Source organism: Pleurodeles waltl, chromosome 6 (genome assembly GCF_031143425.1).
Source record: "Pleurodeles waltl isolate 20211129_DDA chromosome 6, aPleWal1.hap1.20221129, whole genome shotgun sequence".
Taxonomy (NCBI): Eukaryota; Metazoa; Chordata; class Amphibia; order Caudata; family Salamandridae; genus Pleurodeles; species Pleurodeles waltl.
In genome coordinates this window covers 1,122,384,184-1,122,411,221 of record NC_090445.1, presented here as the reverse complement: position 1 = coordinate 1,122,411,221, position 27,038 = coordinate 1,122,384,184, and the positions used below count along the sequence as shown (strand labels likewise).

The 27,038-nt window shown below is 46.1% G+C and overlaps 1 long non-coding RNA gene across 1 annotated transcript in view; it reads right to left on the bottom strand.

The window, feature by feature from the left end:
* Nucleotides 1-8,793: 8,793 nt before the first annotated feature.
* The window catches only part of LOC138302098 (uncharacterized), a 101,537-nt gene continuing 83,292 nt past the window's right edge, over nt 8,794-27,038 (bottom strand). The window contains exon 5 of the long non-coding RNA XR_011205273.1: nt 8,794-8,928. This is a non-coding gene — a long non-coding RNA (uncharacterized lncRNA). The remainder of the gene's footprint in view (nt 8,929-27,038) is intronic.

The following is a 27,038-nucleotide window of genomic DNA, read 5'->3' as shown; positions in this document are numbered from 1 at the left end:
ACTGGGCTGCTGTCACAGGATAGCTGGTATTGTCAGAATGCGAATTAGGGGACAATGCCCAGTCTCAGGCCATTGCCTCAATCGGCATTTACCATTGACAATATTTGCCACTACTAGCTATGCTGTGTGTGCTTGTCAATTAGGAAATGGCAGTTAGGTGCCCATGGAACAAACACACTCAAAATTAGGGTGACTACGTGATCAATCCCCTTCAATTCCTAACCAAGTGTAACTCATGTCAAATGCTCATGTCTATAGGCTCAATAAACATCAGGTATTGTCACTTACAATATGAAGTACACAGCAGTAATGTCATACCCATGCTGCCCATTCCAGGGTCTACCCCGTGCCTGTGTTACAATAGTTGCAATGCCACCTTGTAACATCTCAACTGTCATACTGCTAAGACAACAGCATTGAGGGGGAGGACATATGTGTGTAGCTAGTGAAACACACCTACACAGTCATAAGAGGAAATAGAACTCTGCCAGGCCCATTAGTGCAATGCAATGTAGCACACATTCGCAAACATCAACATGACGCACTACCAATGCTGACACCTGTATCGTGTCATGCCAATGCAATACATGGTATGTGCTATGTTTCAGCAACGTATAGGTGTATGTGAAATATCATATACTGGTTCAGGCCCATATTGTTATGTGTGGTGCAAGTGACATCAGAACACCAACAGGCATTGCAAGACCTCACCATGGTAGTAGAGGGAGGGTTAGGTAGGGCAAAAAGGTGGCAAGACACAATTTGGACAGAACCTACACCTAGAGGATGTGACGCTGACAATTTACCAAAATGCCCACACTACATGTGACATGCAGGTGGGACATAGGCCTGTGAGAATGCTAATATTAATGACAGGAACAATGAACAGGAACCCAGATTACAAAGTTCCACTAATAGGAAGTCAGTGACGTCACAGTACAACTGCCACAACACAGACACACTAATTGTACAATATCTCATTGCAGAGGACGATGGCTCTCCTGTGGATATGCCTGTCCTGGACTACCCTGATGACATGGATGACGGGCTGACAAACTATTAGCCAGGAAACCCTCCAAGATGTCCTAGAAACCCTCCAGAGCCCACCTTCAGTCGCAAGGAGGAGCACAGATGTAGCAGCCATCCCAGAGGAACCACCCAATAGTACGACCTGCCAGCTCAAACATAGCTGAGGACTCTGATGACACTGGGGCCACCTTTGAGAGGACAGTTGTTGGGAGTACAGCAGGGCTGGCCAAGGAGATGCGGGTGTGGATGCAAAATATGGCAGCCAGCCTTGAGGGGGTGCGCATGATGACATCTGCAGAACAGTAAGCAGCCATGCAAGTCCAACAATCACTACTGCAAGGACTACAACAGTGTGTGAGGGGATTCACCACTGCAGTGAGGGAGTTGCCACAACACCTGGCCTCCCAAACGTTTCACTGCATGCATGACAACAATCAGGACTCCCTCAGGGCCGACCTGGCTGCCTACTATAGGGATGTTGCTGCTATACTCAATAACCAGCAGCTCCTCCTTGCTGCAGTAATGCCCTTAATAGTTCCATGGTTGGCAGCTACCGGTAATTCAGAGTACACTTCTTCAAACACTGAAGTATATGTTTCCCCCTCAAATCCACCACCACCAAGGGAAGAGGATACAACACACACATCTGAAGATGAAGACCTGGAACAGATCACCTTCACCCGTGGGAGTGCCTGGTAGCACCAGCCCAAGCCACATGGGCACTGTTTTTCCTATGTCCTTTGCTTGACAACATGGCAGTCTTGCTACAGTTGTTAACATGCACTGTTCAACACACTGTTTACCTTACCACTATGGACTGCAATTGTCTCACTACCCAATTGGCAATTCATGTTCCTCTGCACTGAATGACACTCCATCGCAGCAGGTCAAATGACATGTCCTTCAACATTGCACTTGTGTTGCACCACAAAAGTTGCACTTGTGTTGCGTCACAAAAGAATGTGCCACACCAATGGACTTACAAACCTCAACTATGTAAATATTGCACTACAGCACCTTAAAATAAACAGCTCCTACACAACCACTTTGTCTCTGTGTAATGTGACACATCTACTGGTCAGGAGTTTGTGATGCAAGTAACATGTCAATGGCCACTGAATGTCAATACAATAACGTAGAAAGAATGTAGGCTGATATCTATGCACAAGGGTCTGGATTGTACAATCATCTGAGCTGCTTGTGGCTCATTTCTTAAGTTAAAGCACCACAGACAGTATAATGCTGTGTAAAAATTGTATATGTCAGGTCCAAGGTATTCACAAAATGAAACTCAATGCTGCCCACATCCCCTACAAGACAATCATTGTGTATGTCACATATGACTCTAAACTTAAATCCCACAACCACACCATACCATACAGTAGGAATGGATGTGTAAGAGTGTTTGGACAATAACTTCACCTGGGAGTACAATGAGAAAACTCATAGGTGTGATTTATGTATACTGAACTTCAGAAGATTATGACACCACTCAGTTCATCAGGGTTCACATCAACATCAGGCTGCCGGCAGACGTCCCACAGTGCCCAAGATTCCAACACAGGACCCAAACGAGGACAGCTTTAAAATTACACCTACCTCTCCAATATATGGGAACCATCGTCACCTTGAGTGGTGGGGGTTCAATGGATGGCAGATGCAGAGACATGTAGCTTTGTTGTAGCTGCCAATGTGACAGCTCATTTGGGAGTGGGAATAAACATGTTAAGAATGGGATGTGGATGCAGGATGGAATACACAGGCAAACACAAATTTGCCACTGTACACTCGTGCAAAGGCCTAGATCCCCAAGCATATGACACATACCGTAAAGGAGAACCTAAAACTTTATTACATATGTATGAAAGAAAACTTAAACTATGTCACACACCTATACTATCCTAACCCATTCTAACTATACATTACCCACAACTGGCAGTAACTACCCTATACTAAACTTACTTACCACATGTAACTAAACACTCTAAACATCTACCTCCCACCCCCTTATATGACGGGACACGTGCAGGACAACATATACTAACCTAAACAGATATTAACTAATACTAAACAAATATATATATTTTTGCATTTCTTTCTGGAATACACATAAACCCCAACATCAACCACCAACCACCCACCCACCCACAAACTAACATGTATAATATAACTCCCCCCAACCCACTTATCCTATCTAAACTAATAGCCTACTCTAACCTATCACTAAGCCCTGTAAACCCACTAAAAACAGTATAAGGAAAGAGGAGGGAGGGGACAGAATTAGGGGTGAGGCAAAACTGGACTCAGAGGTTTGCCCTCCTCAGAGTTTTTTTAATAGACTTCAGTCTTCTGCTGTTGTGGGCCGCCTCTTGCTGGAGACTGTCCATTCGCCTGATGACCCTTCACATGTCCTGTTGTAGCTGGCGCAATGCGAACATGTACATACCACCTGTTGTGATGGTTTGTGTCGCAATGGTTGTTGCAATTTCAGGTGCTGGTGTCATGGTTCAGGGTGGTGGCATAGATGGTGCAGCAGTTGTGCCTTGTGCTGCAGATGTTGAGCGTGCAGCAGGTGTGGCAGAGATACCAGTGTCCACTGTGGCTGCAGTCGGGTGGTGGCGGCATCTGTTGTGGCCAATGCTGAGCCCCCTTCACTAAAAGCTCGCCATGCTCCTGTGGCTCTTTCTCGATTATAGCGTCTTGCCATCATGTGATACCCAGCCTCCACATCGAGGATGTCTTTGTATCGCACATCCCGCCTCTGAAACTCTCAAATTTCTTGCCATTCATGTTGGCAGCTGTAAAAGAGAGAACGGCAAATATTAGTGTCATCATTGTCTGATGCATGTACAGATGATAATCTAACATTTCCTCACAAATAGCACATGCCGTCCAAATCACAGTACAGATGATAGAATGTCCCTGAGTAATGACATGCCAACGCAGCCTACCCATCAACTATTTAACAGCACAGAAATGCACAACAAGGTGTGTACCAAATGAACCGATCTGTGCATATATGTAGTGCAATTGGTCACATTGCAAATACAGCAAGTACTCAAAATGTGCCAGGCCAACTAATCCCTATGATCTGGAGCACCTTCAAGGCACACAAGACCTGTGATTTGTATATGGATATGGCAGAATGGTATGCAGTTACTAATAATAAGGGGTCAGTGTAGTTTGGCACACATGCATGCTTGAATTACATGTCTGTCATCTACACTGTGACCATCACACCTAGCTATATATTTTTTTTCCCCCTAACCCTGTGCCTGAGGGGGGATGGGCATGCAATACATTGTTTTAACAGTCAAGGACAACCACGAAGCTTTGTCCAGCTGCACATGGATTTAGTGAGTGGAACACAGGTGAGGAGGCCTGCCAATAAGGCCTGAGTCAACCATTGGTCAACCACATCTACATTCATGTTTCCATTTGGGGACAACCATCAACATCAGATCTCACTGACACGCTTCCGAAATCACTCACATTGATGCAAGCACACATATGGCCTTGACCTGCATGCACGCCTATAACATACCACTTAAGTGCCACGTAAATGGAGTACAACGTGGGGCTACATGCTGGGGGACAGTCACCCATAAAGTCCTACATGTTCATTATGTTACAGGGATGCGCAAGTTTGTGTGTAAAACTGATGCATCACTAGTTTGTGTGAATTAGGGTATGACTTGCTGACTAAATTATGACACAGGACCTCTTCCAAATCAATTGAGGGCATACACGTGGCTACAAATCACCTTGTTTACCTGCCCATGCCTATTGCGCAGCACTAGACTCCCAAGATATGACTCTCTGCCAATGAATGTCTAACTCTTCCATTGAACACTGTGTCAACCTCCAGTCAAGTCACATATCAGATCATGTGCCAGCTCATCATCTCTTGCAAGGAGTCCAACATACAAGAGCCAATCACACAACAGCTGAAATCACAACACAGTACAAACATTTTCACACTTACTGGATACGTCTGGGTCCTCAAATCGAGCCACTTCACCAATGGTGTAGGGGGCTGGTCCACCTGTAAAACATGGAAGGGAGATATATGCTCAATATCTGATCACTGTACAAATTTGGGAACAAGAAATCACAGTGTGTGACATTTTATATGCTAGAGCTGCACATCAGGCATGTAGACACTCCAACAGACATACCAACGCAAACTTGCATTGACATGGTCACTCCAGTGAGGGATAGACACACATATGCACGCATGCACTGGCCCTAACAATCATGTGGGGCCAAACCCGACTACACACTTTTGTGGCTAATCCATTCCAGATGGTACTCCATTTCATCATTTGTTATTGGGTGACAATTGCAATGCCACGTTCCTGGTGCACTGCAATACCAGTGACTCAGGTATTGTGGCTTGTGCATCAAGGGACAATGAGTAACTGTGTGATGGACATGTTGGTTGATTTGCATGCAGGAATTATTGTGCTTTAAGTGGTCCATAACAGGTGTGCCAGTGTTGTATGTAGGTTACATATGCCCCATTGACAGTGTCCTCAAAGCCATATATGCCCCCTATGACAACATGATGGCAGGGATCCTGTGTGTGAAATGATGACAATGTAGCGTCAAGCATGGATTGGCCACTTTGCTGTTCCAAAACTGCAAAATAATGTATGCTGACAGTGTCTTAGTTGATCATCGTTGAAAGAATGCATGGGCACAGGTGAAGTCATTGCACCTGAAATGTGTAACTCAGGGCCATTTGTACCTATATCAGGTATTGTGAATCACACATTGCAAGATTCAGCAACTAGCAATTAGCAAGTTGGATGATCAGAGGTAGAACACCTGAAATGACACTGTTTGCAAATGAAAAATGGGGTAGCATATGACCTACCTCTTCAATCGTGATGAGGTAGGTCTCATTTTGAAAACCCCTTGGGAATGGCGGCACTCACAGGAATGCTGGCCTGCTGAGCTCAGCAGACCACCATGTCTGTGACTGCCTTCATATTGAGATGTTTACATTTGTTGAAATGCAGCAATATTTCAGCAGGGGTGTACAGAAAGTAATTTAACAACCTATTTCATCTCTAAAATAGAATCATGGAAGCAGTCAGTGGTCTCTTGCACAACTTCATGCTTAGAAATAGTATGTGGCTATGCATTCACAAAGAGGAGGGATCCCATGCTGACCCTTTCCCTTTTGAAAATTGGTTGGCACCAATGTGACACAGATGGTAACTGCAATAGCTCAGTCCCGGCAATTGGTCCCAATAGAAAAATGTCGTAGGGACCTGCGACTCAATTATAGATTTCAACGCCTATTCCTAAATGCCACTAGAAGACCCTGTTTTGTGATTGTGCAATCTGGTAGCATAATAGGCCAATTGGGTTTGTCCTTGTGAAAGATTATTTGTCCTTACGTAAACACAAGAATTTAGTGAACTTAGGCCCAGGTGTATACTTTTTTTAGCGCTGCATTTCCATAATTTTTTGACACATAAGCGGTGCTGATTTGCTAAATATATTTGTATTTTGCAAGTTTGCGCTGCTTTTGTGTAAAAAAATTACCCAAAAGCGGCGCTAAAAAGGTATAAATATGGACCTAAGATATTATTGAAGGTTATGAGGAGCTTGGTACATATGGCCCTGAATACTGTTCGGACATGGCTCAACCAAACTGTGTACTGCATTGTTACCATTTATTACCATGTGTAATACATCACATTCCTGGTACTCTTACAGTTTGTTCAATTTGCATTCCACATGCCCACAAACATTGCATGCAGCATGTCAGGACATCTGCTACTGTCACTCCGGAGCACTGAACTGTACACATTTGTCAATGTGATAGTCACCAACAGGGCCACCAATCACCACACCCAGGTGGTCCAGCAGGTCCTGCTCTCGGGCCACCAGGTCAGCCCAGCAATGCTTCAGCTGGTGCTCATTCCGTGCAGTGTTAAATATCCTCCTTAGGTAGAACAGCACCTTTGCCCACCGCAGCCGTCTTGCCTCTGTGTGATACCCCTGTATCACACTGCCCCCAGCCTCCAACATCATAGGGAGGAAGTGGCACACCAGCCACACAAATGCCCCAAGCTCCTCCTAACCCATGCGCCCCAGCCGTACCCTTCCCAACATAATACAAAACACAATTTCTTACAGTAAATAGGGAAAAAAACAGGGAAAGAAGGTAGAAAAAAGGAAACATATATAACCCAATGAAAGACCCAAACTACCCCAACTAATCCTACACACAGACCCCCAACAGTACAAATACAAATCTAACAACAATAAAAGACACAAAAACACTTACATAGGTACAAAATACAGTTACTAAACACCAAAAGACAAAATATAGACCACACAGGAGACAAACCAACACTCAGCTTCATAGTCTAGAAAAATCAAAGACTGCAAAGTGAAAGTGAAAGTACACCCACAGTACCGTTTCTGTAAACAGGATATCCTATTACATCACTTCCGGTCTCATTTGCGGACCGTTTTCTGTCTTGCGTGTCATTTTTTTAAGCTTACGTAGTTTGCGTCAAAATTTTTGATGCATAGGGGTCAAAAACCCACGCATACATGAATCAATACATTTTGGCGTAATGTTCATGTATGAAAGTGTTACAAATGGGTATCACCATTAGATGCCAATCATTGTGGTACAACAGTCATGATATGTGTTTGTAATATGTGTTGACTCTTTTGCTGTGTGTAGTTGCTTGAATTTTGGGCCAATATATTTCCCACGACAAACAATACACAGGGAAGATCGAGGATGGCTGACGAGGGTTATGTCAGATATGTTACGCCTCACATATCATGAATTGTTGTCTACCACTTCATGGTCACTTGTGTGTACTACCCATGAGTCAGGCATTTGCATATGTTTGGTAGATACAGTGTTTGCAACACAGAGCCTCAATCCCAATCATAACATTGTTATGTGCAATAGTTTGACTAATGTACTAATTGTTCCTCCTGTGGCTGTGGTAGACCAGCAGCCCAGGCTGCATGAGTTTACATATTTTCAGAGGATCATTGCACAAAAGTGTCCAGTTCAAGTGTGTGGCCATTTGTACCGTGTCAGTATTGGCCTCCATGGTGTAATGGTTATGTGCAGGTCAAGTTAGGAGTCTTTCGACCAACCCTTGAATTCACTGAGTATCTTTCGAAGCAGATATGACCTAAAGCCAAAGATCAGCTAAGGGCATGCAAGGGGATAGGTCAGCTATGGAACAGCAGAAAATACAGAAGAGTGAAGACAGAGCAACCTTGGTGTGGACAAATATGTTACGGATCAGTAATGGACAAACATGCAGGTTTCATCACAACCTTTGTACATAGGGTAGGGCTCTAAACTTCCCACAGCAACAGGGAACATCAGTGCCTCTGTGCAGAGTACTCTCACAGCTAGTCACCACGCAAGCCCCATCGAAAGGTGGCAGCAGAAGTGAATCTGTGACTGGACCGTCAGGGCACAAACATGGATTATTCTTACATACACATTACCAGCCCTTGTTTGTTTGGCTGGAGGCACAGTACCAAATCCAGGAATACAGCCATAGCACACTGTCACTGTTTGGCACTAATGAATGCATGCAAAACCAGACATAGGATGGGTGCTGGATTCGCCCCTGGAAAACATGTGCCAGTACAAAAGAAATAATTTAAACTATTCTATACAGTTGAGGACTGATCGTAGACTTACCAGACACAATATCCCAAGAGGAAATGGAGGGCATGGAAACCAACTATGAGGCAAATGTAGGCACAGGGAACGGCTCTTGTAGATGCAAAGAATTGAACTAGTCTGGCTAACAGGAAGCAGGCTCAGTCAGGAACAAACATGAACAAGGCAGAAAAATAGGGAGCAGAGTCTTACTCGAACAAGCAGGAACAACACTGTGGAAACAAAGAGCAGTTTCAGGAGTACTCAGCACTGTAACACAATCCAACAAGCGCTCTGGTACACAAATGAATTGTGTGCCAATGTGTGTGCAGCTTCAGTCTCTCACAAGTCCTGGAGGAGAGAATCCAGTATAAGGGGCCAACTGGACTTTTCCTATGGGAAGCAATGGACAGAAGATTACAGATCTTACCGACTAGCAGGCAGTGCATTATGGGACATGAAGTCCATGCAGGCTGATGAAGTTGAACTATGGCATGCCATACTGAAAAGGGAAGCAAACAGGAGTCAGAATCAATCAATCAATCAATCAGTACATTTGCAGAGCACGCTACTCACCTGTGAGGGTCTCAAGGTGCTTGAGTGGAGGGGGGGTGAGGGGAGAGCTGCTACTGCTCGAACAGCCAGGTCCTGAGGTGTCTCCTGAAGGTCAGTAGGTCCTTGGTCTGTCGTAGGTGGATGGCGAGGGTGTTCCAGGTCTTGGCAGTGAGGTAGGAGAAAGATCTGTCACCAGATGTTGTCCTGTGGATGCGTGGAACGGTGGCAAGGGTGAGGTAGGCAGAGCGGAGCTGTCGGTTCGGGGTGTAGAAGGTGAGTCGATCATTGAGGTATACCTGTCCGGCATTGTGGAGTGCTTTGTGGGCGTGGGTGAAGAGTTTGAATGTGATCCTTTTGTTGACAGGGAACCAGTGTAGGTCTCTCAGGTGGGCTGTGATGTGGCTGCGGCAGGGGATGTCGAGGATGAGGCGTGCAGAGGGGTTCTGTATTCGTTGCAGTCTTTTCTGGAGATTGCCCGTGGTTCCCACGTAGAGAGCGTTGCCGTAGTCCAGGCTGCTGCTGACGAGGGCCTTGGTGACCGTCCTTCTGGTTTCGGGAGGGATCCACCTGTAGATCTTGAGGAGCATGCGGAGGGTGTTGAAGCAGGAGGATGAGAAGGTGTTGACTTGTTGGCTAATGGAGAGCGATGAGTCAAGGATGAAACCCAGGTTGCGTGCGTGGTTGCTGGGAGTCTGGGTGAGTGTTGACGATGATTCCCAGGGTACAGATAGTCCATTTACAGCGCCCCCTAGAGAAGGGAGGTGAGAGACTTAAAACATGGCAGTGGCAGGACTTATTCCCTGGGATGGACTGCGCAGGGCATGTCTTGTGAGCATTGCTTGTCATACTGGGGACACTCGGGCTATCCATTTTCAGGATTAATGCACCACTTGTCACCCAGGCTCCCTCACAGGTGTGTGCAGCTTCAGTCTCTCACAAGTGCTGGAGGTGAGAATGCAGTATAAGGGGACAACTGGACTTTTCCCATGGGAAGCAATGGACAGAAGATTACAGGTCTTACCGACTAGCAGGCAGTGCATTATGGGACATGAAGTCCATGCAGGCTGATGAAGTTGAACTATGGCATGCCATACTGAAAAGGGAAGCACACAGGACTCAGAAGGGGAGTCTGGGAGAGTGTAGATGATGATTCCCAGGGTACAGATAGTCCATTTACAGTGCCCCCTAGAGAAGGGAGGTCAGAGACTTAAAACATGGCAGTGGCAGGACTTATTCCCTGGGATGGACTGTGCAGGGCATGTCTTGTGAGCATTGCTTGTCATACCTGGAACACTCGTGCTATCCATTTTCAGGACTGATGCACATCTTGTCACACAAACTCCTTGCAGAGATAGCTGATGTCACACTTACTGATGTCAAGGGGCTGGTCATACTCCTGTTACCAATGCTATCTCACATGTACTGCCTCATGTATGATGCGCTTATTTACCTTATGATTAATGATGTCATAGTTGTGTGTCATATGCTGCAATAGACCATGTTGGCAACATGGATGTCTCTCATAGCTGTGGTCCTATGAATTTGCCCTTCAAATGTGAAAATGGAAAATATGTTTTTCATACAAACTGTGTGTGATATTTGCTGTAAAATCATACCCATCAAATGTGATGTGGCATCAAAAGTAGTCAAATTTATCTTTCTGAAATGCTCCCTAAGGTAATACTCTGATTCCTAGAGAACATGTGATGCGTACATAATTACCCAGAGCAAGATTGAGCGATAAAGTGAGGGGTTTAATTCCATATCGTAACAATGTGTTGATAGTGACTATTGTTGAAAAACGTTTTGGACTATCTGTTGTCTGCGATGCATTCCTGCAGCTGTGTTAGGATGTCCCCCCTCATTTTCCTAGTCAGCATCTACCTCCTCCTCCTCTTCAGACAGTTCTGGTTCAGGTTCATACAGGGGGATGTTCCTCCTAACACAAATGTTGTGCAGGATGGAACAGGTCAAAATGATCTTGCAGACCATTTCTGGGGAATATAGGAGGCTGCCTCCGGTGATGTCCAGGCACCTGAATCTGGAGTTCAGGATGCCAAAAGTCCATTCAACAATTGTGTGTGTCCTCCGATGTGCCTCATTATAGGCACACTCTGCTGCTGTGCTTGGGTTGGCAAATGGGGTCATGATCCATGGCTGGATCCCGTAACCCTGATCAGCTGAAAGAGAAAATAGGGGTAAGTATTTTGTTGTTGCTTGCACCAGCAATGTCATTTTGCATGGCATTTGTTATCGTGTGTCGTCTGTGACTCATATGTGTTTGTGGTATTGTGTGGGAACCTGGGCTTCTGAGGTTCTTTCTGCATTGGGTTGCTTGACCTGAAAAACTTGTGTTTGGCTAATTGACCTGATATCTCTGGTATATTTTCAAACTTGCAGTTCAGAGTGTATCTCCCGTGCGTTATGTAGTGAGCAAGATGTTTTAGTGTGCGTTCACTGGAGGGGACATGATACTTCCACACACACAATAGATTGCACTGTGGTGGTAACATGTTTGCGCTACATGGCCTGGACATCCCATCAAATTAGACATATGTCATTGCAGATGAAATGCAACAGCAAGGCCCTTTGATTAGGATGGGTGACAGTGCACAACACATCTCCTTAAGTTAGCAGCACTGAGGTGTTTAATATTGACAAATCACAATTGTCCCATGTGTGACTAGTTCTATGCAAACCTTTTTTGTTCACTCTGCCAGTGGCTCATGTGCAACCATGCACCTACACTACTGAACTTGCTGCAGGTGAGCTGGCTAGCTTGGTTTTGGAGGTGGATGTATGTATGCAGGAAGGGCCATCTCCTTGTACATCTGTTATGTAGATAGGGAATTGTCTCTTTCAGTATATGCAGCAGTGTGCACTTTGCATTAGTGTCACATCAACGTGTTTTCATAGCACAGTCTACTTCCTTATTGCTAGCTGGCAATGTCACCCCAGGAGTGATGTGAAATGTTGGTACTGCCTCAGTAATTCCATGTCACCTTCATTTGAGTCAGCGTCGTCATGCTATGTCTCTCATGGTGTTTGACCTGCAGCAAAACACATTGCACACCCCTTACACGGTACATATTGTTTGGAAGTGTGTGGGATTGTCTATGTGGCCTTATGTGATTTTGAATGGTTAATCTTCCAAGTTGTACTGCCAGTGCAGGCCATGTCATTGTCACTGTGTGGTTTCAAATTGGTCCCTTGTGGCTCTAGAGTGGCATCCATTGCTATTGGCAGCTTTCATTTGTCCATAGGTGTGAATCCCACTGGGTCAGGATATCAAACATAACTACCAGTGTCACACCTCAGTGTCTTCCTGGCCATGTGTCAATGTACTGGTGTATGCCTTGGGTGTCCTATAGGGTTGCTGTGCTGTGTGTATATTACTAGGTTTCTGGACTTACTGACAAGAAGGCCATTGCCATATCGTCCACCCTGGAAGTGGCGATTGATGGTGCTGTGGCAGAAAATGAAGGAATCATGTACACTCCCAGGATACTTTGCCATGATGTTGGGGAACAATCCCTGGTAACCAACAATGACCTGCACACTGATGGAGTGGGTGTGCTTTCTGTTGCGGTATAGGTGCTCAGTTGCAGCAGGTGGTACAATCCAGACGTGTGCAGTCAATGGCACCAAGCACATGCGGGAAGCCATTTATTTGGTAAAACCCCTGTTTGGTCTCCTGCTGCTTCTGCTGTGTGTTGGGGAAGCTGATGTGGAGGGGTGTGAGGGAGATGATGGCATCAAGAACCTTGGGAAGGTGGAGAATGAGGGCTGTGAGACCCCAGCAACCAGGGCACCCATAGTTTGCCAACATGTGAAGGACAGCTAGCAGCTTGGTCTCCGGTGGAATAATGTGGGGTGCCTGCAGGCTGGCTGTTAAATGTGGCTCAATTTGGTGCAGCAGCTGCTGTATGGCTTGCCAGTTGAGTCTGTACCTCTGGATGATATCTTGTTCCCTGAGGCCCAGGAGGGTTGTCCTGGTCCTGAATAGCCTCTCCTGCCTTCTGTGTTGCCTTTGGGATCCACATTGGTGTGGTGGTAGCAGCTGGTGTTGGTCAAGAGCTCTGAGTCGTCTGGCATGCTGCATGAGTAACACCTCCATGTCGTCCTTATTGAGCAATGATGTTACTTGTGGGAGCTTTCCTTAAGTAGTGGTGTGTTTGCCCCATTTTAACACCTGCCGGGACCCAGGCGTTAAAATTTGACGCATATCAGGCTTTGCATCATTTTTCGGGTCCGCTTCCCAGCTGTGCGTCATTTTTGCCCAGTTAGATAAATATGGCGCACAGGTGTTTGAGTCATTTTTTTTAACAGGAGCGCCTACCTTGCATCTCATTGACGCAAGGTGGTTTCACGCATCCATAAAATGACGCAAACTCTAAAATTCTAATGCTAGACGGGTCTAGAGTCAAAATATAAATATGGTGTTAAGTTTGCGCCGGATTAGCGTAAAAAAAAAAAATGATGCTAATCCAGCGCAAAGGGAGTATAAATATGGGCCTTAGAGTTGAACATAGACTGCTTTTTTCCAATTATCTTGCTGGTGAATGGTAAATGAGTGACAGCCACGTAGTTTGGCAAGGTCATCAGTATCCAGTGTAGGTTTCTTTATGAGTGGGAGACTTCTGAGCAGATGCCTAGAGTGAGGGAGGCATTGAGAATGGTAAGTAGGGGTAAGAGAGCATCCTCAGAGTGACTTTAGATGGACAATGGTAACACATCATCTTCATAAGGAGTGCTTTTGAGTAACCTGAGTATGCCCATCCAGTGTAGGTAGGGGATAGGACTTTGAAGGCTGACCACTGCAAGATTCTATGGAAGTGGGTGCATTTGAGAGATGAAGCTGGTTTGGTATCATCGATGTGCTGTCAGATTTTCTGTGTTTTTCACTGAAAAATAGGGTGATGGCAATTCTCCTTTCTGAAAAGTGAGGAATAGGTGAGTCTGGCAAGAGTTTGATGCAATGCTTGATTGTCTAGAACAATGTTCTGCATTTGGTGGTCGCTTCATGGATGGTAATGGAGTACTAGTTTGCTTTGGCTGATGTGAGGAGTTATCCTCTGATGTTCAGAGGGCCTTGCGAATCAAGAGGTCTTTGGAAGTTCTGTTTTTCTTTCATTTCCTTTCCTGTTTGCAAATGGATTGTTTTTTGTCAACAAAATCTTGGAACACAAGGGTGGGGAAGGCTTTGGCGCGTACTTGCATGTTGTAATTGGGGAGTGGACATTCACATAGCTTTCTAACAAATTGTTGAAGTTGTTTAGAAGAGTGCTGGCATCAGATGTTGAGTTGATAGAGTGAGAAACGAGTTCCAGCATTAGGTTGTCTCCAGACGGCCGCCAGGTTGATACTGGAGAGTAAGTGGGGGAGTAGGCCTCAGAGGAAGCTCGGAGGAGGCATCTCGTCAATATTTTGGTGGTCTGCTGCTTCCTCCTGGGATTCTCTGGACTCTCTAACTAATCAGTCATTGCTGAGAGTATTTAGTTACCGAGCACCTGTTACTCTGTGGAAGGTGGCAGAGGGTGATGCTTATTTCTACCAAGGGGAGGTGAATAAATTGTTTTATTAATAAACCAGCTCATTCTACATTCTGTCTCATAATTCAAGTAAACCATTGGTTGTGTTTATTATTTTCACATTCCATGCTTAAACATATTGTTTAAATCTAGAAGAACTACTTGTTTCAACATCTTTCTCCCAAGTCTTCTTTGGCAGCAGGACAATAAAAAAAAAGCTAAGGAATCGTACCGCTCTTATAAAGAGGCAACTGCCCTTACAAGGAGTAAGAAGCATTGGCAAAGCCAACAGGTTTTGCCTTTAATTTTTCTTTTGCATCCTATCTTACCATCCAACTGGATTATAAATATTAGAAAAAGGTTAAAATACATATTGTTTTAAATTTAATAAACCATTAATAGTTGTTTATGTTGTGATGTATGTTGAATATCCCAACTCGTAATTTGCACTTTATTTAATATGACATTGTATTAGAGTATAGTAATGTGTAGTTAGTAGAGTGCCACTGCGCCTGTTGCACCTTTCAAATCATGCCCCTTTAAAGTAAGGTAAGCATAACTGTGACTGCCTATTTAGTACTGTTCATGATGAGAAATAAGATGTCTTCTTTTCTCAAAATCCTTTAGTGCAGATTCCATTTTCTTTGAAAATGTGCAATAAAATGAGCTTTAGGCCGTAGGCAGGTCCCTCCTCTGTCCACCCAGATATACATTGGTCTAGAAAAACACGCCATCAAAGCTAGAAAAAAAGAGCCCTCAAAGCTGTTGGAAGAGGGTTGTTCATTCATGTGACCATTTATTTAATACCTCTAGTTCAACTGTCTGACCCATGATGTGCCACACAACTGACTGATTCACTGTCTCTCGGTGCGCTGGACATGGGGGCAGGGTTTGGATTTGTATACAAGAAGCAAATGTCTTTTTGAAGCCATCCTAATGGCATGAAAGACGATTGCAGGAATCATACATCCCCCTCTCGTCCTCAATAAGAAAGAAAATGGCATATGGCAAAGAAAGAAGACATCTTGCAGCGAAGAAAGAAGAAAGCATGCAGAAAGAAAAAAAGAAGTACCTTCAGCGTCATAGCCAGAGGAAGGACATTGGTGAGTAGCCAATGGCAAGTGCCTTTTACATTTTTCATCAACAGATGGTGTGTGTGTGGTGGGAGAGGAGGGAAATCACACAAAATCACTCCATGTTGCATCATTTGTTGGTTTATCCCCCATTCCAATATTGTTTACGAAGTTAAAAAAACATGGACATGAGGTACTTAGTCATATTAAATTGGAAAAGAATGATTCATCTACTTAAGATGATTCTCTTATGTTAATAACCGAAAAGGGGCCAGTCATTAAAACATTTACTCAAAATGTTAACTATATTAAAAACCCTTAAAAATCATCAATATGGAGGGGCGAGGCTTGAGCGTCAAGATGACGGCCGCACCTTAAAGGTGCTCTGGACCCCTCCGTCTTCCGCTCTAGAAACGCGCACAAATCGGCCCTACCCGGAGGAGAAGAGAGATGGAGGAAGACCAGGGTAGCCCCCTGGGCAAAAGTGTCATAGTCCGGAGTTTGCAGACCCAGGGGGAGCAGAGAACGGATGGAGCGTCCCGCACTCAAAATGGCGGGCGCTCCGAGCGCATAAATGCTGCCGGTGAAGTGGCGGTGATCGGGATCACGGGCGGCCGGCCTGAAAAGGAAAGAGAACAATAATGACACGCACGGGTCCGACGATACCTGGCAAACTGAGGGGGAAAGAGGAGATCCTCGGCATAAGATGTCTCTCGCCCAAATGGCAGGTGCGCAGAAGACAGGAAGCGACAGAACCTAGAGGCCTCGGCTGGCCGAGGCCCGTGCCCCGTGGACGGTAGGGGAGGGGGGCAGCGCCGAATTGGAGGGACTGGAACGATCCTGAAGCCCCGGAGAGTACTGGGAGCGCCCCGAAAGACGATGGCAGGTAGTGGTGGCCTTCTCGCTGCTTCCTCCTCTTCCCCTCCATGCTGGTGAGCGGCTGCTGCCCCCGGGCCTCCCCCCCCCTCTTTCGGGACATACTGGAGAAGACTGGAGGAAGGGGGAGGCGACTTGTCTTCCCCCCACCCCCCTGTGACTAATAACCCTCGGTCACTGGGAGCTCAGGATCTGGGGGTGTGAGGTGGACGAGGTGAAGAACGGATCCTAATGGCAAGGCTGACATGAGGAGAGACGGAGGCCCCGGTGATCAAAGGGCGAACTAAGACACACCAGCGGAAGTGAGCACACTGGTAGAAATGGGCATTCCGGCAGAAGTTGAGGAGTAAGCGGCATGGAAATAACCCACAAGCAGGCCCAACAAGGTAGTTAAAATGGGCAAAGATAGGCAAACCCGCCCCGCCGCGGCACAGACACGCATCGACCAATTCGCCACGGGGCCCAGTGGAGCCTCAAAAGATGACCGAAAGACAGAAAATGGTGAATGAAAACAAGCCGGGAACAGTGACCTGGCAGCTATTCTTCAAGCAATACAGTCCTCCCAAGAGGCGGTGGAAGGCAAAATTGGAGAAGTGAGGGTGGACGTGGCCCTGGTACGCCAAGACCTTCGTAATGCTACAGCGAGGATTGCAGAAACGGAGTCCAGGATCTCCACGGTGGAAGACGATCTGGCGGCCCTCAAAACACAGGTATCAACAGTAACAACTCGGACAGCGGAACTATACCGAAGGGCTGAAGATGCTGAGAATAGATCCCGCCGCAACAACCTCAGAATTGTGGGACTGCCCGAAAACACTGCCGCATCCTCCCTGGCCATATTCCTGGAGGACTGGTTCCGGTCCTGGTTGACCCGGGATCTTTTGACACCCTGGTTTGCGATTGAACGCGCCCATCGGGCCCTGCAGGCCAGACCCTCCCCGGGCTCTCCACCGAGGCCAGTGATCCTTAGACTTTTCAATTTCAGAGACAGAGATGCGATACTTCAAGCGGCAAGATCAAAAGGAGACCTGCATTGTGATGGGACCAAACTTATGGTGTTTCCAGATTACACCAAAGATGTTCAAATGCAACGCCGCTCGTTTATAGAAATTAAACAAAAACTAAGGGCGATGGAGGTACAGTACCGTCTTCTCTTCCCGGCCAAGCTAAGGGTGGTTCACAGCAATAAGACCCACTTCTTTGAATCCCCCGATCAGGCCTGAAAGTGGCTAACCGAAGAGGTCCCGCTGGGCCTTAATGGGGGAGAACGGCGACTGGCACTCACAGGCCAGCAAAGGAACAACCAGCCGCGACGGCCCCGGGGGTCCCACCGGAGAACTCGTTCCAGGAGGCGCAGGGAGGGGGGAGAGAATCGATCTCTGGTTCCCCCCGAGGATCCGCGGAAGAATCAACCCAAGGGCCTGGGGGAGAATTGAGACCGAGAGACAAGGAAGAGAACCGGAGCCCCCTGGATCCTGGAGAACAGCTTCCCGGAACAGCAGATGACACTGACCTCTCACAGAGTCCGGTGATGTGAATCCTCCTCCGGAGAGAGGAAAGTTTGACCAGAAAGGCCAAAGACCAGGAAATGGTCATGGAGCTTGGGTTCAAGCATGACAAAACTTAACACTTCTTAATCCGCAAAAATGGAGGGGTCCACCATAGCTCAGACACTAAAAGTTATCAGCTCGTTATGTTTGGGAATGGGCTGTTGGTATTGGCCGACAGATGCTTCTGGGGGGAAGTATGGGGTGGGATGGGAGTTGGGGGACATGTTTGGTTCTATCCAGCCAACAGGCTGTTTTTGTTCTGTATGGTTAATGTAGGTCTATGGTCTCCACTACCGGCCGGGAACAATAGTAATAGGTCATTCAGACACAGAAACACTAGGAAAGAACCAAGGGAGAAATCATTGAGGTCAGGGTACGGATGGGTGAGAGGGGAGGAATGGGGATGACTCACATAATATCATGGAACGTCAATGGGCTCCTTGACAAGATTAAAAGATCGGCAGTGCTCACTTACATTCATAGACATAAACCTAACATACTCCTGATGCAGGAAACACATCTCATGGGGAATCAGTGCCCCTTCTTAGCCCGCAAGGGGCGAGACAGAGTAGCAGCCCAGAACTGCCGAAGAGAAGTATATGATGGGGATTGGGCATGGCCGACCCCTACCTGTACTATCTGGCGACACAACTCCTGGTGGTGCATGATTGGTTCAACGGAGGTTGGTCAGACCCAGCATATCAGGTAGAATTAGACGCTTTAGGATATCCCCATATCCTGGATGTGTTATATGGGGCTCCGATCCACAAAGATCTAGACCCCGTCACCAGAGCGGTATTCTCGGCATGGAGAGCGGATCTAAGGCATACTGGCTGGAGCAAAGTGGTTACCCGGCAAACACCGCTGTGGCATGGCAGTTGGCTGAGAGAGACAGCCAGACTGGAGGGATATGGGACACACTGGGAATATCCTTGGTTGGGGATGTGTGGAAAGGAAGTTTGATGAAGTCCTTTCAAGAAATGCAGCAAGAGTTCCAGCTATCCCCGAAACAATTCTTCAAGTACCTCCAGCTCCGACATGCCCTCACTAGGCACTTGAAAGAAACATCCCAAATACCGGAGTTCAACCCAGTTGAAGCCAAAACACTTATGGGCAGCCTGGGGAGGAAGGGGGTCTCCCAAATCTATAAAATGCTGACAACAAACGCACCCGGGGACCCAGATCACCTTAAGAAGGATTGGGAGAAATGGGAGGGACCACTTGAAGAGGAAGACTGGGTGGAGGCACTGATGGCCCCCCGGACGCTGGTGGTGTCGACGAGGTTGAGGGTGACACAATTCTACTTCTTACACAAAGCATATCTGACTCCAGATAGAATGTACAAGATGGGTGCCCTCGAACAACAAGGATGAATGGCTCACCTAGAGCTTCAAGACCCAAAAAATGAAAAAAATCAGAACTGTGAGAACAGATCTGAAACAAAGCTTTTCAGAAATCCTCAAGAACCTTGACGACCTGAGTCAGAGTCAACTCGTTGGAATCGGCCCAGGACAAGCAATGCTTAGATCTCAAACAATACTGCTCCCACTTGCTGGAACAACAGGACCAAGTGATACAGATACAAGAGTAACAAGAGGACCTGGAGAAAAGGTCCCAAAGCTCCAATCTACTCATCTGGGCAGTCACACCGGGTAGGGAAAGTAAAGACATTAAACAATGTATCCAGGGGCTAATGGAGATGCTCTTGGAGGAGTACATTCCCAGCCCCCTTCACACAGCCCCAGCACATAGAGCGGGCCTACCCTCCCAGAATTCACAAACTGACCTGGACATATTATCATGTTTCCTCCACTATAAAGATAAGTAGGCACCGCTGGAAGCAGGTGGAGGCTGGAGCAGTAATAATGGCGACTTCCTTCATATTTTTTTGGGATGTCTCTGCGATTACACTAACTAAGCAACAAGCCTTTCACTGTCATCTTCTTCCTCTAAGAACACAAAGTGCGATACAGATGGGGCCTCTCTTTTCAAATACATTTCAGAGGGAGAGGCAAACACAAGGCGAATAAATTGATTAGCAAAGCCTGTCAAATCCTCAAAGTACCCCAACCAGAGGAGTATCAAGGACAATCGGAGGAGCTCCTGAGATCCCATAGCCTGATATGGAGATTGGTGATGGACAAGAAACAATGGATTACTCCGAGCGGGGAGGACTAGCTAGGAGAACGCATAGGAGAACTTGAGCAGGTTCATAAAGTGAGCAGTGGATAGCCATTGCAGAACTTGCCAGAGCCTCAATCAACAGAAACCTGGCAGTGGGGCACTAGGACGATCCTCAGCCCCCAACTTGATCTGGCTATAGACTAAAATTCCAGGATATAGACATGAAAATGGAGGACCACCATGCAAAGGCCCACGTTGGGGGAATGGGTGGGAATGTGGCCGCTTCTGACAGAGGACTTGCACCTGAACCACTTTAGGATGTTAATCAAATTCCACACTTCAATGGAACAGCAACTAGACATGTTAGACAAAGTTAAAAACCCTTAGATGTTGAGATTACCAGTTCACAAGTTTGATTGGTTTGGTTGGTTTATGAAGCTGCGGGAGAACAGAGGGGTGCAAGGGGAAGTAGTGGGACAAACGGAATTGAACCCAAACAACACACCTAGCACCCAGGTGTAGGAAAGTGCCTCTTTTTGTCATGCTTATCCCCACTTCGTGCCTGGTACTTGATATGATTTTGACTGAAAGTGTCCTGGGTTCCTGCTAACCAGGTCCTCAATGCCAGATCGCTTTCCCTCAACTGTACAACTGTTACCCCAACTGGCAAATCCTTTAGCACCCTGTGTAAGTCCCTAGTAAATGGTACCCCTGGTACCTAGTGCCTGAGGTACTAAAGAGGGTCCATAAAGGCTGCAGCACAAATTGTGCCACCATAAGGGACCCCTCACCAAGCATATGCCAGACAGCCACTGCAGGCTGCATGTTTTGGTGCAGAAAAAAGTGAAAACACAACAGATCAGACATTCCTGTGTGCTATGTCCCCTACCACTGCATGTAATATTTGTAAGTCACCCCAACGCAGGCCTTACAGCCCTAAGGCAGGGTGCATAATACTACGTGAGGGCATACCTGCATGCGCAGATAAGCCCCTGTGCTGGTCAGTTCCATTACCAATAAATGCAAGTGAACAGAGAAGCCATTTTAAACCATGTGTTGGACACTGGTGAATTCAGGGTCCCCAGCTACAAGAACACTCCACTGAAAATAGGGATGTTTGGTATCAAACATCTTGTATTGATAGGCCCATACTGATTCCAGTGATGAATTTATAAATGCATGCAACCTGAGGGCACCTCAGAGGCCTCTGAAAACCTACCAGCCTCTGGTGTGCTTGTTGACTGGTTTCTGCCAGCCTGCCACCCAAGACTTCTGACCTCCTAGGGCGAGAGCTTTCTGCTCTTAGAATGCCCAGAACAATGGCCTGTCCAGGAAGAGGGTGTAACACCCCCTCCCACAGGATGACCTGCTGATTAGCCTTCCTAAGGCTGCAAGCCTCAAAGGGCAGCTGCCTTGGAAATGCAAATCTAGTTCCCCCTCACAGGAGAAGAAGCCAGCACCCTTGTCCAGAGCCCCCTTTGGCACATGGACAGGTAAGAAAATTAGCTAGTCAGGTAGGCGTGCCACTCTCAGGCGAGTACCATCCCTGCAGTGGGCTAATCCAAGGTGAACGCCATTTTTCAGAGGTAGCCATCTTTGTGAGGGCATGCCTAGGAACGCTGGGACATGGTAATGCTCAATTCCCACAGGAAGTGGTCCTATAGGGGGTGTAGTGACCCCAAGGGTCAGTAGCCCATTAGCTGCTATTCTACACTCCCCTAACACCCCTAAATTCAGTATTTAGGTGAGCATCCTGGCACCAGAGAGGCAGAGTCCGATGACCGAAAAGGACAAAGGGCACTAAAGAGACGTAGAAGTAGAGAGGAGGGAAGAAGCAGCTGACTTGGTACAACCCCACCAGCCTGTCTGCATCCCTCGTCTAAACTGCACCACAGTTGACTAATTCTGCAGCTGTTGACTACAGAACTTGGGAGCACTGCCTGCCATGAACAGCAGGCCTGTTCTCTTACTAACTCCATAGAGAGGACTCGGAGGCCTCCGGAACCACCAAAACCTGACACTCGAAGCCACCGCTGCACCCGTCGCCTCCAGCCGAGTTTAAGTGGGCCACTGGTGTAAAAAATGTCACCCAGCCCTTCAAAGTGTGTCCATCGTGGTTTCACCCCTCCTAGGCTCCCCAACGACACCTGAATCCCCTGCATGCAGACCCCCTCTACCACGACTGCTCCTGTAAGAAAAACCTGATGCCTAAAGACACCTCAGCACCGGTTGCCCCTGGGCCGTGGAGAAGAGGGCCAAAGATGCCCCCCTGTACCCGAGCATGGTGAGGCCTGAGCCTTGCTATTGGTTCAGCCTGACTAGCTTCCTAGCCAGAGCCTGCAGCCTTCACTGCAGAGACTGATCTTCACAGAAATGCACTACCCTCTGGTGCTGCCTTGGACCTTGCCCACCACTCACCTTAACTCCTGGAAATTGGTCTTGTAAGTCGCTGTCTTATACCTATTTGAAGACCCTGTTCTTCCTTCAATAGGATAACATTGCAGAACTCAGAAACAGCACCAAGTGTTCGCTTTTTAAAGAGAAAATAATTTATATTTAAAAATGTACTTACCTAAACAATTTTTCTCTGATGCCTAAACATTTAACTAGATACCTGCTATTTTGATAAATTGGTGTGAATCTCCTTCTCGAGTTGTGCATCTCATTGATTGACTATTGTCAGTATTTGACTGCCAATGTAAGATTGAGACATTAAAAATTTAGATTCTCCCTGAGGCTCTCTATCTCTTTCAAACCCTAGTTCTTTTGATCTCGAAGGACTACACTGATGAGCTTCTGTCCCCATGCAACACACATCTGGCAAGCTAAAATGATGAGATTGGGTGAACCACAAAGCTTCCTCAAACCAAGGTATGGGGGATGAGGTTCAGTGGCAGATTGTAATTTTACCAGGAAGGAGGGTTGCGGGGGGGTTTACACACGCACGGATAATCACTCACTCGCACCCATGCATTCACACATGCATGCACACAACCACACCCCACCAAACATGAAAAAAAACACGTAAAACGTACCTTCACTGTAGAGCTGGAAGCCTCAGCAGTCCCAGGAAGGTTGAGACTGCTGCCTTCCCTCATTGGCTGACCAGGGCATGCAGCAGTCCTTCACTCATCGGAGAGTGGGATGGGATCAGTGAGACTGCTGAACCCACCCCACACTGTGACGAGGTGTCACAGATCAACACTTGGCCCTGGGCACTTCAGTGCTTAAACCTAAAGCACGCAGGTCCCAGGCAATTAGTGATGCTCCCCCTCGTCACGAGGGAGAGAGACTCAAAGGCACTTTTGCCAGGCTGAGATCACGCTCACAGGGCTGCAAAATCCTCACCCTTGCAAAGTTCAGCTTGGGCAACCAGAAGCATGCACAGTTAGCACAAGTCTAGCTCCTGGCTGCCTGATCTGAAATAAAGAGTGTCTGTCAGGCTAACCTTTGTTTAGCCCGATAGTCACTCTTTTTGCTGGGGAAAAGGGTGGGGTGTGGCCCCTAAGTCAATATGGACGGGCCACAGCTGACTCGTGGTTCTGAATCTCTCATTCTATTATGCAGCCTCACAACTTCGACATCTATACTACTGGACATGTCGGGAAATGGATAAGAAGTCATGCAGGGTTGCCCACAAAATGATGTTGGGTGCCTTTTGAGAAGTGCCATCTAGTCAAAAGACACAGAGAAATCCCACATAATATAAATCATCTGTCACAAGAGCAAAACTGGAGGTTTGGGATATATTGGCCGTGGGAGAGGTCTCGCATCTTTTCCATCTCCGTCTACCCCCTGTGGTGAAACAAAGACTTTACGCCAAGTGTGGAGGCCACAAAACCCGGCAAGATATGTTTGAGGGGGAACAGATCAAATCCTCCGAATGCCTTAGGGAGGAATACTGGATCCCGCGGGGAGAGATATAATTACAGGCAGCTGCACCACTGGCTCCTCAACCATGTAATCAAATAGGAAGCAACCAGACCATTACAACATTTCCAAAGATACCTTATCACGGCCCCTAATGATGCCTGCGCGATATCCAAAATATACTGTATGCTGAATACTCAACAGGAGTCAGATTAGTTACATTTTCAGAGTGCACTGGAGAAAAAACTACATATTACCCTAGACCAGAGGTCTTCAAACTAGGGGGTAAGCCCCCCTTGGGGGGCCCCAAGTGATCTCAGGGGGGCGCCAAACTCTGGCCAAAAGAAATATTATACAGATAACTGGCCTTTGTTTTAAGCAGAAGCATGTTATTGCAGTTTTAAAAAGGTAACAGTACTTAACTGTAATGTTTAAATAGGTTTAGACTTATTTAAACATTGCCATCTTTCTAAAATAATTGTGAAAAATTCTGAGGGCGGGGCCCAATGATTTTTATTTTTCAACTGGGGGGCGCGGCATTAAAAGGTTTGAAGACCACTGCCCTAGACTAAAAACAATTGGAAGAGATTCTTCAAAGAGCATCTAATTTTGCATCCCACACAGCCAGGAGAGTAACAACTCTTAAATTGCTGTATAGGTGGCACTACATCAATTGCGCATGGCCCATATGAATAGAGAGAGAAGCGCTCGAGGGGCTGCGAGGGTGAAGGGATTACTAACACACATCCTATGGTCTTGCCTACAGATCCAGATTTACTAGCACAGGATTTTGTCAGCGATACACCAGATTACAGGATCCAACTTGACTCACTGACCGGAGGTTATATTACCTGGCCACCAGATGATGAATGCTATACCTGTTGGGCGGTAAAAGGGGACACCTTATCTCCCTCCTCCTGCTAGCAGTGAAGCAAACAATCCTGGCCTTATGGGGCCAAAGCGCAATGCTCCAGAGGCAAGATGATCGAAAGGTTTTGGTGGCTCCTAGGGATGGAAAAGCTTTCCAAAGGGGTTAGAAGAAATTAAAGACTTTACTAAACAAGCGGGGCCACTGTTGCATTACTAAGGAGCTTACCTGAATAAAAGACTACAAGATTTAAAAATTTTGGAACCCCCTAAAATCGATGATTATTATAAAATAGCAAACTCAAATTAGTAAAGGACTTAAAAACTCATCATGAAGAGAAAAGCGGTTATGAAATAGCTACTAGGGATGCAGCGTGGTTGACATGGATCAACATTAGGGGAGGGATTCTTTTTTTGGGGGGGGGGGTTATGGGGAGAGGATGGGTTGGGCTGTTGTTGATAGCTTTTCTTGGTTGCCCTTGGAGAAAATAGGTCAAAAAGTAAATAAAAATGTGTTGAACCTAAAAAAGCTCTTCTCAGATGATCAAGTAAGGTCACAGACACTAGCAATCATCCTTTCTAGCTCATGTTCTCTCTCCTTTTTATCTATATTTATAAAACCACAAACAAAACAATCCCTGCAATGCTGGATCCTGAAGGGAAGAGGAAGCTAATCCTCAAAGAAAAGGCATTAGGAGTAAAGGAAAAAGGAACAAACACAATTACAAAAAAGCATCCCGTTGCATTAAATTGAATGTTAATTCAGCAGGAATCTTAACCCTTTCACCTAATATATATACTGGAATTAGCCTTAGTTTAAATGAAGAAGTGTAGTTAAATTTAACCAAAATTCCTTGAATAAAACAACGTTATAGTTCTTCAACAATGCTCACCCCAGAAAATCTCAGTTAAGGTCTAAACACTAGAGTTTAGGACTTTCAATCCATATAATAAAATGCCACCCTCTTTACTGAATGATATCTCCATGAATATCCATGGAACTCCATCCTCTTCTCATTTACAAAGTAAACTCTTATTGCAACAAATCAATTTTTTTAATCATTGACAACTTTCACAATGATTATAGCACACTAAATCAACAAAAAATTCTTATGGCAAGTACACACCTATCTGCAGTTACAATCTTTATCCTCTGCAGAAAGTACGTTAATCTTCTGTCCCAAGATGCTTGATCCTTTTTTTGCAAGAGTTGAATCTAGGTCAACATTAGTTCCATCAATACACTTAAATGATTGTGGTCTTCGCAGGAATGAATTAGATACTTATCCTATTGAACAACATCCTGTGGGAGTAGTTCAGATAATCCATCATAACACAAATCCCATGGCTTATAGTTCTAGATTACCTAGTACAGTAAATTCTCATGAGTTATTTCACTTCTTGGTATTCGAGCTGATGTCAAGGCAGAAGAGAAAATACCTGTGAAGAATCAACTCAGGAAATCCCAACTCAGGGAATCTTGATCCTTGCTGCCCAGAAAGTTAAATGCTAATAGAATCAACAGGGTTTTTAAGTTGCCCTGTTAACAAAAATTTGCACCTTCCATCCTGAAATCTAGCAGGCCTCCAAGATGAAAAAAAATATTGTTGACAAGTTTGAAAGCTTCAATTATTTGTTTAGAGGAGGCTTGGGCCATAAAAAAAAAATTGGATCTTGGAGCTTTGCTCCAGTAAAGGCCATGCACAGGATATCTTAGCCATACTGCTATCAACAATGTTTACATTTTAACAGGTGTCAAAAGGGAAGGTCAATTAATTAACCATATAATTGCAGAGGAGGACGTCTTGGTGAGGTATGCCAGTGTATATGCCGCAGAGCAGTTTCTTATGATTTACAAGGGATGTAGATATGGTGATGAGTGACATTAACTCCTCGT